The following is a 12,828-nucleotide window of genomic DNA, read 5'->3' as shown; positions in this document are numbered from 1 at the left end:
GAAATATTCATGTAAATTTGTGATCAAAGTTTTTTTTCACAAATATTTGATTTTTTTATGCTATTGTACTTTGACTTTTAAGAAAAATTAGTCTGTATCTACTGATATTATTTGCTATTTCTGCTGTCAGAATCACAGTTCTGTTTCGAATATATCCAGAAATGCAAACACTTTTTTTTTAAAACATCTCCAAATTGAGGTTTTTAGTAAATATCATAAGGTGTTAAAAAGTTTCTGCGCTCATAAAATTAAATAAGGATTTTAATAAAAAAAGCAGAAAAGGAGCAGTAAGTTCTTGCATATGATATATGTACAAACGAAACGAACTGAATAAATCTTTATTTTGAAGTCAGTTAAATTTATAGAATTTGTTTCATCACAACTTGGTAAAACAATTAATGTCACCAAAATCATGGCACCACTTGAATCAGATTCATATTAAATTATTGAAAATAATTTGTACGTTTGGTGATTTTGTATAGCTTTTTAATCAAATCCATACAAATATTTTTTGAATTAACCATTTATCGAAATACTTTTCATATAAAACAGCATATTGACTGTATATGTGATGATTTATTTTTAAAAAAATTTAAAAATCTTTTTAGAAATAAAAAAGTACAAGTACTGTTTGGACGAAACAACACATATTCCTAAATTTTTACCTATTCTCAATACTGCTTTGATTCATACGCAACATTAATAGATTAAGATGGAGCTCTCTTGTCTGAGGAATGTATCGATTTCCTGCGCCTGATTCTGGGGAATCCAAAAATGATTCATCTTGGCAAGGAGAGACAGTACACAATGTATCTCATGAGTAATATGCTCTCCCTGGTGATTAAATGAGATTATTCAGAAGTTTTAATACATTTTTTGCAAAAAATATAGTGTAACAATAAAAAGGCACTCAAATTAAAAATATGAATACATTTCAGAAATTTACAAAACTTCCCCTTATCTGTTGAGTGATTTGTTATTTAATTTTTTTTATTAATATAATTTTGTAGTATAAAAAATATTAGACTTACTTTTATTCGTTTGTATGATGATCAAATGTGATCAAACGAAAACAATTCTGAAATTTTAACTGATTTTTAAATAAAATCGTTAAGAAAATTTTGCCATTGCCGCAGCTTAGAACAGCAGATTAAGACCAACGACAATATACTACATTATATTATTACATTACATTACATTTTATTATTCTGTAGCAAAGAATTCAAGGATTTTTTGTTTGTTTGAATGCCTTTTTCAGCAATTCTCGATCAATTTGTATATCTGTATCAATCTGTGCGAAGCTGTTTGCTATAACTTTAGAAATTTAGAAACCATAAATTGCCATGAAATTCAAGTTCAAGATGCCATGAAACGAACATGGCATCCTGAACTTGAAGAATGTAATTATAATTAACAAGTACGTGATAATTTTCTTGCACGGCATTTTAAGGAATAATCTAACCGTAATTTTTTTGTATTTTGAATCAAGATAACATTAGGTAAAACATCAGTTTATAATTGAGTGTCTTGAATTACTGCGATTCTTAATTGTTTCTAATGACAGTACACTAATTTATTGCGTGAAAAGAATCTGTTAATTTACACTTAAAAATTCCTCTTCTGATTCAAAACTCTGAGCCAATTCCACAATGGATGTCCACAACTCCTAGGATGTTTAATAAATAAGAAATATGAACTCAAAATTGTGCATTTGAAAATAAGATATTTCAATATACACTTCCTAGATTACACTTCAGTAATGTTAATAATTTCCAAAACCTTATAAAAATTTATTTAAATATGAATATATTTTTCAAGTTATGACTCATCAAATTTAGTTTTATATTGGTTAAAGCCTAACGGTTGACGAAGTGATTTTCGATGGGAAAATCCATGGTTGGCGAAGGGGCAGTAACGTATTTTCAAATCTAACCAAACAATCTCCTTTGAATATTAGATATTTGGTATTTTAAAATGTAGTGAATTTTTCTAGATCTCGCGGAAATGGTCTTCAAAAATTTGTTTCTTCACATTTCATGAGCCTTAGCGTAATTTTTGCATTAGCCATCTAGCAGTTAGTCGCGAAATACAAATATAATTTTGAAAATTCATTTTCTCTAATTGCACAAAACGCCCCTAAGTAACCATAACTCAATTCAGAGAGAAAAATTGACTCAACTTAACAATAATGTCTGGTCACCAAATTTGACTTTTGCGGGGGTGGTGTCATTTATGGTAGTGATAATTTTTATTGCACCTCTAAAGCCGCCGGTTTTAATGACGACCAAAAAGTGCCAATAAAAAATTTCGCCAAATTATAACATAATATTATTATTATATACATATTATACGTATAATAAATTATAGATATTATAAATATGTGCAGAAATATAGGTCAAATCATATGCGAATCACATGCTATATAGTTTAAAGAGAGAAATCGCCAAATTGGCGAAATTTATTCTTGGCGCTGTTTGGTCGTCATTACAACCGACAAGTACCACCGTTTTTTACCAATTCTTGCAACTATCCAGGATGGCGGGCCATTGACGAGTTTTTGGACGGTTGTCATGATTTTGCCTTGTTTTACGAGAAATCAGGTTGTAATCGGAAAAAATATGACTCTTGTGTTACCAAACTCTTTACGCTTGCAATTTTATATTGCTGTACTTGTCGAATTTGATGCGCAGTTACAATTTCGCACTTGAAATTCAGTTGTTCAGCCAATAAAATTGCTCCATAAAAGTTGTTAGTCTTAAAAACACAAACCAAACGTGATTTTTTGAAACTATAACTCGCCAAATACGGCACTAATTTCAATACGATTAGTGCCTGACAGTTCACGATCCTCTTGAAGATGAGCTAAACATTTGCGAACTGGAACTGGGATCATACAATGTTCTTAAACAACTCCGTTTCTAATATGTTTTTTAAATGTACATAATAATCCTCAGAGCGATTGAAGATGCTGTCTATAGTTACATGATCTATAATAAAATAACGCTTACAATAATAATACTGCCAAAATAGGGTAAAAGAAAGTAAATAAATAATAGACACACGATTATTATTATTGTTGTTATTGAAATGGATAAATTGGGATATTTAGCAACAGAGGTTGTCATGCTTTAAAGTAAGAAATTCACGGTTAATAGATGTTAAAATGTTTCTGTGAACAAAGCAAAATTTGCAGATTTAAGAAACGAAATGTCTTGGTGAATGAAATAAACATGCGATTTTATAATAAAATTTATATCAAGTAAATAATTTATAATACTGCCATTACAAGATTATAAATAGGAATTGATAGATTTTTATATCATTCGTTTCTTTTTTCTTTCGGAAAAATTAAAATTGATAATTGAATTTTGATAAGAGATTTCATCTTTAGTCACATTTGATGTAAGACAGTCAGTAAAAATTCATGCAATATTTTTTATTACTTTTAAACTTGCAGAAGTTGGCATTCATGAATAAAAGTTTGTTTTTAAAGTTACTGTGTCATAAACTAATCAGGTTATAATTCTCTTATCTCTTATCTTATCAATGACACGAACTGCTTATACGTGTTATTTTTACACACCACGCCTTAGAAAAGTAAGTAATTTTTTTTAAATTTTTGTTAATTTATGATTGAGTCTTATAATTGATTTATTTTTTGGTATATACGACTCATATATGTGACCTAAAAATGACTCAAAATCAAAATGAAATCGAATCTGTCATCTTATAAATTTTTTAAATATCTGCCTCGTTTTTTTCTGACATTGTGTAGCTAGCAGATTAACTTCTAAAAAATTTTTCTTTGAAGTGGTTATATATTCATTATAAAATATATTTAATAACTTGATGAAATATAGCTTGCAATATATCCTTCAGTCACGAATTTCTTAACAAAGTTTAGAAATGAAATATCCATTTATGAAATTAGACGAGGATTTTAATCTCTGAATCTTAAACTGTAGCCTGATGACAAGGAACACATTTGAACTTACACTTTCTCCCCAAATTTTCATGCTACACAAGAGCTTGTCTTAAAATCAACTAGCGTTTTTTTTTTTTTTTTTTTTTTTGTCGAGACAAAATAGTGTAAAGCTTTCATAAACTCGTCGAGAGTTCTGTATCTTGTATAACTGCAAAATATAGTAACATGGTTTCTAGTGTTGCAGTAAAAGCTTAGCAGCATTACATTTGGCGAGAAATTCTGCCCGAAAAATTCATCTTTGGTAGACGAATAATAATCATGTCTAGTCGAATAGGCTGGATCTTCAATAAATTTAAAGTGCATATTATTACTTCAAATTTGAATTGCGTTTTATATCATCATTTGTGGTTATCTCAGATTATTGTCTTCTAGCCAATTTTTGGATGGTTGCTACAAGATTTGCTTACTTGGAGAGAACCGCACCCTATTCTTAAGTCTTATCCTATCTGATATACGAAATTGCCTCTATTCTATCCTCACTCTGCAAGTTTCATTAATAATTATTCTGAGGAGCCTTCTAAAATTTCATATTTAAAGCTATCATTTATTGACATAAAATCGACTTCAATTTTTGAATTTCTTTTCTAATCACCCAAATTTGAGATGATTTGATCTAAAAATCTTTTTTTAAAGTCTTCTACTGCAACCTGAAAAATGAGTCAAGCTCTTAAAAAAGCTGCTAAATCGATCTCTAAGTAATGTCTGCAGCCGGACTCATTGAATTTCAGTGAAATTTCTCAGATATTTATCGGTAAATTCAGGTTGAAAAGAGTGTATAGTCATTTAGATTCAAAAGTACGTCAAAGTCAAGTTAATTAATTTTTTTGAGAAACGATATGTAGCTTTTAGGAGGAAAAAAAAAGACATAATGGTACTTCCTTTTTAGTACAACACCAATCACTGTCAAAATAAATTATTGTCACCAGTTTCCGCCGCCAAATATTAGCAACAATCCTGTAAGAATAATAACTATTGGTTAATAGCCATATATTGGCGCCAGACTTTGGCTAGTTGATTCCGAACACACATGGAATCAGTCGTCGCCAAACAAAAATATTGGTTCTAGTTATCATGAAACATTGACGACAAAATAGCATATTATAAATAGTAGCTCAATAATGATGTAGTGCTTGTATCATGCTAACGAAAAGTTCGACATATTGTTATTACACAGCTTAAGATGTCTATGATAGATATGACAGGCGCAATTATGTTTGCTGTGTAACTGTGATGTTACATGAATTGATTTCTGTTGGCTGAATAGCATTTTGGTCGTGCGTAAGGTAGAAATAGAATTTCATTAGTGATGTTTGGTATCATACTATTCAAACAGTTCTTATATTTATGTAATAAAGAAAAGAAAATCTACGCTGTTAGAGAGAATGATAGAGTGGAGTAATAAATAGTTATCATATTATGAGTTCCGATCCCAATGAAGCATGTGTCTTTTGTTTATAGTTTTTTTCTTAAATATTGTTTTAATGATGCTATTGAGATGACAGATGTTACGGATATAAAGACTGTGTTTATTACTTTCAAAAGTACTGTTGTTTGAGCTATTGAGTTACTTTGCATTGCTCTGCCCTCTTAGTCAATGATATTTGATCCTATAAGAATAATATTTAATAATACTGACGAAGTGAAATATTTTTAAGAGATATGTTGCTGAAATTGTGTGTGTGTGTGAATGTGTTTTTATATTCCTAATCATTTCGATTTTTTTCTAATGGAGATTCCGATTATCTTTCATTTGGCTATATTTTATATCCTCAAAGAGAACTATTTTCTTTTGTGTATTATCATTACCTTAAAGATTATATTAAAAATTAGTTAAATAATGTTTAATTATAGTAATTTAAATAATTAAATAGAGAATCCATCTATCTGACACTTATATAATAATTGAATTTTAGTTCAGTAATATTAACGTCCCATTTTAAAGCAACAATAGGGATATTTTGGGAACGGTCCTCATAATTTTGAACCGCGTTCAGATGACGAGGACGACACCTGAGCTGGCACCCCGTCTCCAAACTTCCGCACCACACCAGCCTGAGGACATTTATTCCCGCTCATTAAACGTGCACCAGAACGTGCACCTTCACTGGAATCGTGTCTTGAACGTGAAACCCTCTAGCTCCTAGACCTTACGACCAAACCATTACTGCCCTAATTGAACTTGAGGGCTTAATTTATTAATTTCATTAAAGGCTGAACTTTCAGTGCATTTTCTTCTTTTTTATACCAAAAACTTCATTTCAAATGCTAATATAGTATCTGAACATTTTCTTTTATATTTCGTTCTTTTTGTTGTTGTTGTTGTAGAAATAAATGATTTCAGATTACTGAAAATGAAGTACGTTATATGTCTAAATTAAAGATATAGCTATTGATAAACAGCAATATAGCTAAAGACGAGCAATCTTATAATACAATAAATGATTAAAGTAGTCATAATGAGTATCCAATTTAAGTTATTACTCTCTAAGCGATGAATGCTAGTTTTTAACAGAAAAGCGCTGATGTTCAAGCTTAGTAGTGATTGGAGACCTGCCAGGGTAGCTATACCGTATCACTTTTATTTTGGAAGGATGAAAATATTGATAATTTAATATACGCTTTAATATGGAACAAGCTGTCTTCTGCATACCAGGTATTTCTCCATCCCATTAATATCATTAATTTAGGTTTTCACCAACTTTAATGAAATATTATTTCTTTAAAAAAAAAAAATATGTGATTTTAAATATTATTTTTACAATAAAGATGAGACATTCTGCTCCATTAGCAGTAATTGCAAAATAATGAAATTAAATGGAGAATAAAATTGGCGAAATTATTCTAGTTATTGAAACTGAGGTTCTGTCAAATTTTTATATTGCGGTGCCTTTGGAATCTGAAGATTGGAGAAAGGGGGGGGATGCTAAATCGAGAGCTAATGAGATGTAATATGAAATTAAAACTGGCGAAGTTGGTATATTGGATGCAATTGTTGAACAATGTCGTAGCTCTCTATCAGAGCGAATGTACAATAGAGTAGTTTTGGAAATGTTTGAAAGGAAATAGGGGATTGGGCGAAAAATTTGGCTATTGATGATATATCTAAAAGTCATGCATTTCCAAATGAAATAAACAGATGAGTAGTAGTGGCTGGGATTGCTGACTGGTATTTTAATTTTAAATATATAGACGAAATCAACCCTGTTACTATTCCTGGAATTTTTGCCAAAGTTTTATGTTTCGATACCTCTCGGAAATGAAGGGTGATGATAGTGGGCCGGCGCCCAATGTGACACATCTAGGGATCCTAAGTTTTCATGTGAAGTAAAAATTGATGAAACCGACATGATGATTGCAGCTGGGGAATTCAGTCATATTTGTTCTCATAGAGAACCAGTGTATGGTGACATAATGTTTTAGAGATTTTTTTTTTCAAAAACTATCTTTTAGGCTGTAGTTCTATTAACGGAAATGTGGCGGCTTGTTAAGTATGGGGACAAATAATTCTTGATTACAGATGTAGAGATAATGGACTTTCATATGAGAGAAAAAATGGCGAAATCAGACTAAATTGTTGAGGCGGGGGGGGGGGGAATCTGTTCCTTATCTTACTTATTATTTTAAATATATAAATTTATCCGCGTTATGAAATGCTCTATAAATAAATCGTTTTGATATAAATGAACCAGAAGTTTTAAGAATAACGAATGGCGTTAATGGAATATTGTTAACCCCCAGATATGGCGTTTTTTTTAGTACAAAATCCTACGCTATTTCTTCAAGGTTTGCAAAAGAGCCTAAATTCAGCAATGCAGAGAATATGAATTTATATACAATTATGAATTATAATATTGTAACACATATCCTTTATTAAACTATAAAGAATAATTGATTATGATGATTGAATTCATTATGATGATAATTTGATTGAATATTAATGAATAGTTCTCATTTCTATATTTTATAAGGGTTAATTAAGAAGATAATTTTATACGAAAGATGCATATGTAGCATATCTGCGAAAGAAGCAATAAATTAAAGAATGGAATATTAGAATTTTTTTTATGACTAATTGAAAAAGATTTCTGAAAATAGGATATTTCATTGACACTTGAAAGGAAGAACAATCACTACTACGACCCCAAAAAATAGACCAATTTTCCATTATTAGACATATTTCAAAAAGATATGTCATATTATTCAGAGATTTATTCTCTTTAAAAATGTTACAATGACATCTTAGTTTAAAAAGATCCCAGAGCTAATCGATAAATGTCATCGTTTTAAACCATATTCAAATGACGAGTACAATACTTGAGCCATCAGTACCGCACCACATGAGCTTGAAAGCTTTATCTCTGGAAATTTATATATCGGAAGTTTTAATGAATTCGAAACTCAAAGCCTATTTTCGTCGAAATGAATGTTTACAAACAAAGAAAAAGTTGAAAAGCAACAACTTGATTGCATCTGTTCCAGGCATTTTCCCAGGAAGTGTGCATTCAACCTGCAGTGATGGACAGAATATTGAAATAAACTCTTCGCATGCACGCATATATTTACTACCTTAATTTTAAATGTGAATTAAGTATTGGTATTAAAATAATTCTAAAAGTTGAAGACTGGACCTTCATATCCATTCTTCAAGATGCAAAAGGACTAGACAGATAAATTTAATACATTTTGATACTTGTTTATTAACAACATATCAGTGCTTGATCGACAAAAATCGCCAAAGATCTCATGTTAGTCTATTGATTGTGTTCGCTAATAATATGTAATTAAATCTAAAATTTGTCTATTTACGTCGAATGAATGTTTACAAACAAAGCATAAGTTGAAAAGCAACAACTTGATTGCATCTGTTCCAGGCATTTTCCCAGGAAGTGTGCATTCAACCTGCAGTGATCTTCGTATGATGGACAGAATATTGAAATAAACTCTTCGCATGCACGCATATATTTACTAACTTAATTTTAAATGTGAATTAAGTATTGGTATTAAAATAATTCTAAAAGTTGAAGACTGGACCTTCATATCCATTCTTCAAGATGCAAAAGGACTAGACAGATAAATTTAATACATTTTGATACTTGTTTATTAACAACATATCAGTGCTTGATCGACAAAAATCGCCAAAGATCTCATGTTAGTCTATTGATTGTGTTCGCTAATAATATGTAATTAAATCTAAAATTTGTCTATTTACGTCGAATGAATGTTTACAAACAAAGCATAAGTTGAAAAGCAACAACTTGATTGCATCTGTTCCAGGCATTTTCCCAGGAAGTGTGCATTCAACCTGCAGTGATCTTCGTATGATGGACAGAATATTGAAATAAACTCTTCGCATGCACGCATATATTTACTAACTTAATTTTAAATGTGAATTAAGTATTGGTATTAAAATAATTCTAAAAGTTGAAGACTGGACCTTCATATCCATTCTTCAAGATGCAAAAGGACTAGACAGATAAATTTAATACATTTTGATACTTGTTTATTAACAACATATCAGTGCTTGATCGACAAAAATCGCCAAAGATCTCATGTTAGTCTATTGATTGTGTTCGCTAATAATATGTAATTAAATCTAAAATTTGTCTATTTACGTCGAATGAATGTTTACAAACAAAGCATAAGTTGAAAAGCAACAACTTGATTGCATCTGTTCCAGGCATTTTCCCAGGAAGTGTGCATTCAACCTGCAGTGATCTTCGTATGATGGACAGAATATTGAAATAAACTCTTCGCATGCACGCATATATTTACTAACTTAATTTTAAATGTGAATTAAGTATTGGTATTAAAATAATTCTAAAAGTTGAAGACTGGACCTTCATATCCATTCTTCAAGATGCAAAAGGACTAGACAGATAAATTTAATACATTTTGATACTTGTTTATTAACAACATATCAGTGCTTGATCGACAAAAATCGCCAAAGATCTCATGTTAGTCTATTGATTGTGTTCGCTAATAATATGTAATTAAATCTAAAATTTGTCTATTTACGTCGAATGAATGTTTACAAACAAAGCATAAGTTGAAAAGCAACAACTTGATTGCATCTGTTCCAGGCATTTTCCCAGGAAGTGTGCATTCAACCTGCAGTGATCTTCGTATGATGGACAGAATATTGAAATAAACTCTTCGCATGCACGCATATATTTACTACCTTAATTTTAAATGTGAATTAAGTATTGGTATTAAAATAATTCTAAAAGTTGAAGACTGGACCTTCATATCCATTCTTCAAGATGCAAAAGGACTAGACAGATAAATTTAATATATTTTGATACTTGTTTATTAACAGCATATCAGTGCTTGATCGACAAAAATAGCCAAAGATCTCAGGTTAGTCTATTGATTGTGTTCGCTAATGATATGTAATTAAATCTAAAATTTGCCAAAGACATTCAATTATACCAAATGTTTGCCAATTGCATGCGGTTAATACAAAAGTACCTATATTTTTCTTGTAAATCACAAAACATTGTTCCGTTTTAAAACAGAAAAATATGTCTGTATAACCATAAATCTGGTTTAAATAACTATTTCTATTGATAAAGTATTTAAAAATTTTACTGATTTTTTTTCTTAACCTATTTTTAAACATGACAGAATTTTCCAATGAGCTCTATGTTGATAGGCTTTCCTTATTGAAAGTGTTAAGAATGTAATGTTCAGTACCAAAATTTCGCGGATTCGGATTCGATTCCGGCAAATTTCAGTATGCAAACAGCCTGCTACATATTTTATCATCCATCTGAACTATTTGGAAATTTAAAGAGGGAAGGGCATCATCTTGGACGTCATTCTCATCATTAGGTTATGACTCTAAACTACAAAGACTGACTTAAAATGACATAAAACAAATAAATGATAACATTAAATCAGAAGTTAGAGTTCTAATTATTACATTATTTTCTTCTTTTCTATTTCAACATTCACATATGTTTGATGTATTTTAATGGACTAACAATAACATAACCTTAACTTGGTATCAAGTAAATGGATTGAAATCGTCATGAAAGTTTGAAATGTTTAGATAGAATTTAACATTAGATAGAGCTTCGTTAGAACACTTAGAGCTTATACTGCTTTTACTTTCGATTATACAAAATACATTAAGGGTAGTATTGCAATCATAAAAAAATTAGAACACTAGATTTTAAAGAAATTCTGAATTTTTATCTCAAGAAAAAAATGTTTTTCAAATTTTTCTATTTCTCTGTCTGTGAACACGAAAACTGAAAATTGGAAATAAGTAGACAGATATAATTCAATATACATATTCATTATAAAATTTATAGAACTGTATTAAATACCAAGCAAAGCCGAACTTCTGTTATTTTGTTTATTAGAATGTAAACGAACACAATAACTCGAAAACTTATCTCACTAACGACATTTTGTGTGTAATCTAGTCACAACATTGTAGATATGAATAGATTGGATATTTGTATAATTGATTATACAAATCGATTCGAATACCATGTATTTCGATTATACAAATCGATTCGAATACCATGTATTTCGATTATACAAATCGATTCGAATACCATGTATTTCGATTATACAAATCGGTTCGAATACCATGTATTTCGATTATACAAATCGATTCGAATACCATGTATTTCGATTATACAAATCGATTCGAATACCATGTATTTCGATTATACAAATCGGTTCGAATACCATGTATTTCGATTATACAAAATACTCGCAATCCATACTAAATTTTCTTCAATATTTTACTAAGTCAAAAACAAATCGTTATATCTTGTATAAATAAATAAGGAAACTGAAAGGAATACCGGCTGGCTGTTGTTAAAACTTTAAGATCTTTCTAATATTTAGTGAGTTTTGTATAATTTTATACAAATGCAGTGAATTTTCTTTACAGTAATTTCTGCCTAATAGTATCTGGTTCTATAAATTTGGATAACTTGGTTAAATAAAATGTATTTTTAAGAAGAAGAAAAATAAAAAGAGGGAGGGTGTATTTACCTCCGAACTCAGTAATTCATTTCAAAACTAATAATTTTAAAAAATTAATTAATTATTGCTTATTGGCGGCTATTCCTTATCAATCGGGCTTCCCGGGTTCAAATCCCGGTTTGGGCATGGTTTTTCTTCATCTGTGTTCTATCTGTGAGGTGTGTGAATGTACCTCCCTTTAAAAAGGGGTTGTGCAAGCGAATGAATGAGTTTCAACTTCATATGAGCTAGAAGTGAGACTTCTGCCCTCGGGTACTCAGGTGTCTCAGAAGCTACTGCACCCCCTTTCCGTGGTAACGCGAACATGACATCATCCTTAGCAATCCACTTATATGTTCTTTGCACTTTTATCGTTCTTTAAAATTTGTTGAACAATGACACATTTCAAAATATTAAGTCTTGATTCATTTTGGCATTCATTGAAGAGCTTTCTTCAATACTTTCTTCCCCATCAAAATTATCTATGTTTATTCCTTGGTTTGACTCATAGATAGCTCAATTTTTTTAATGTTTTACAAAGAAGTGGCTATACAATTTTCGTCTACGTTATAGCATTGCATTGACACATTTTAGGTAAACTTTTATGCCTGATAACTATTTCAGTTTCGTATATTGTTATTTCGTATGTCATTATGTGTCACTGAAATAATTTTTTAGAATATTTTGTTTTCCTAATTTAATGGAAACTTGCAATTGTTTATGGCTATACAATAGATTTCAAACCAAAGCTGAAAGAGTATCCATTTTTTAAATTGATCTAGACTGCTCTTGTCCAGACAAAAGGAGGGGAAAACGTCCCGTAAAAAAACGACTTTCAGATTATTCTTCCCAATCAAATG

The 12,828-nt window shown here is 30.2% G+C and overlaps 2 protein-coding genes across 4 annotated transcripts in view; one reads left to right on the top strand and one right to left on the bottom strand.

The window, feature by feature from the left end:
• Nucleotides 1–12,828, top strand: part of LOC129966146 (uncharacterized) — a 36,273-nt gene that overhangs the window by 8,810 nt on the left and 14,635 nt on the right. The window lies entirely within an intron of this gene.
• The window catches only part of LOC129966145 (D-amino-acid oxidase-like), a 58,732-nt gene that overhangs the window by 37,558 nt on the left and 8,346 nt on the right, over nt 1–12,828 (bottom strand). The gene's annotated exons all lie outside the window — the stretch shown is intronic.

Source organism: Argiope bruennichi, chromosome 4 (assembly GCF_947563725.1).
Source record: "Argiope bruennichi chromosome 4, qqArgBrue1.1, whole genome shotgun sequence".
NCBI classification, from domain to species: Eukaryota; Metazoa; Arthropoda; class Arachnida; order Araneae; family Araneidae; genus Argiope; species Argiope bruennichi.
Note: the sequence above shows the minus strand (reverse complement) of the source record. Positions and strands in the feature narration are given on the sequence as shown.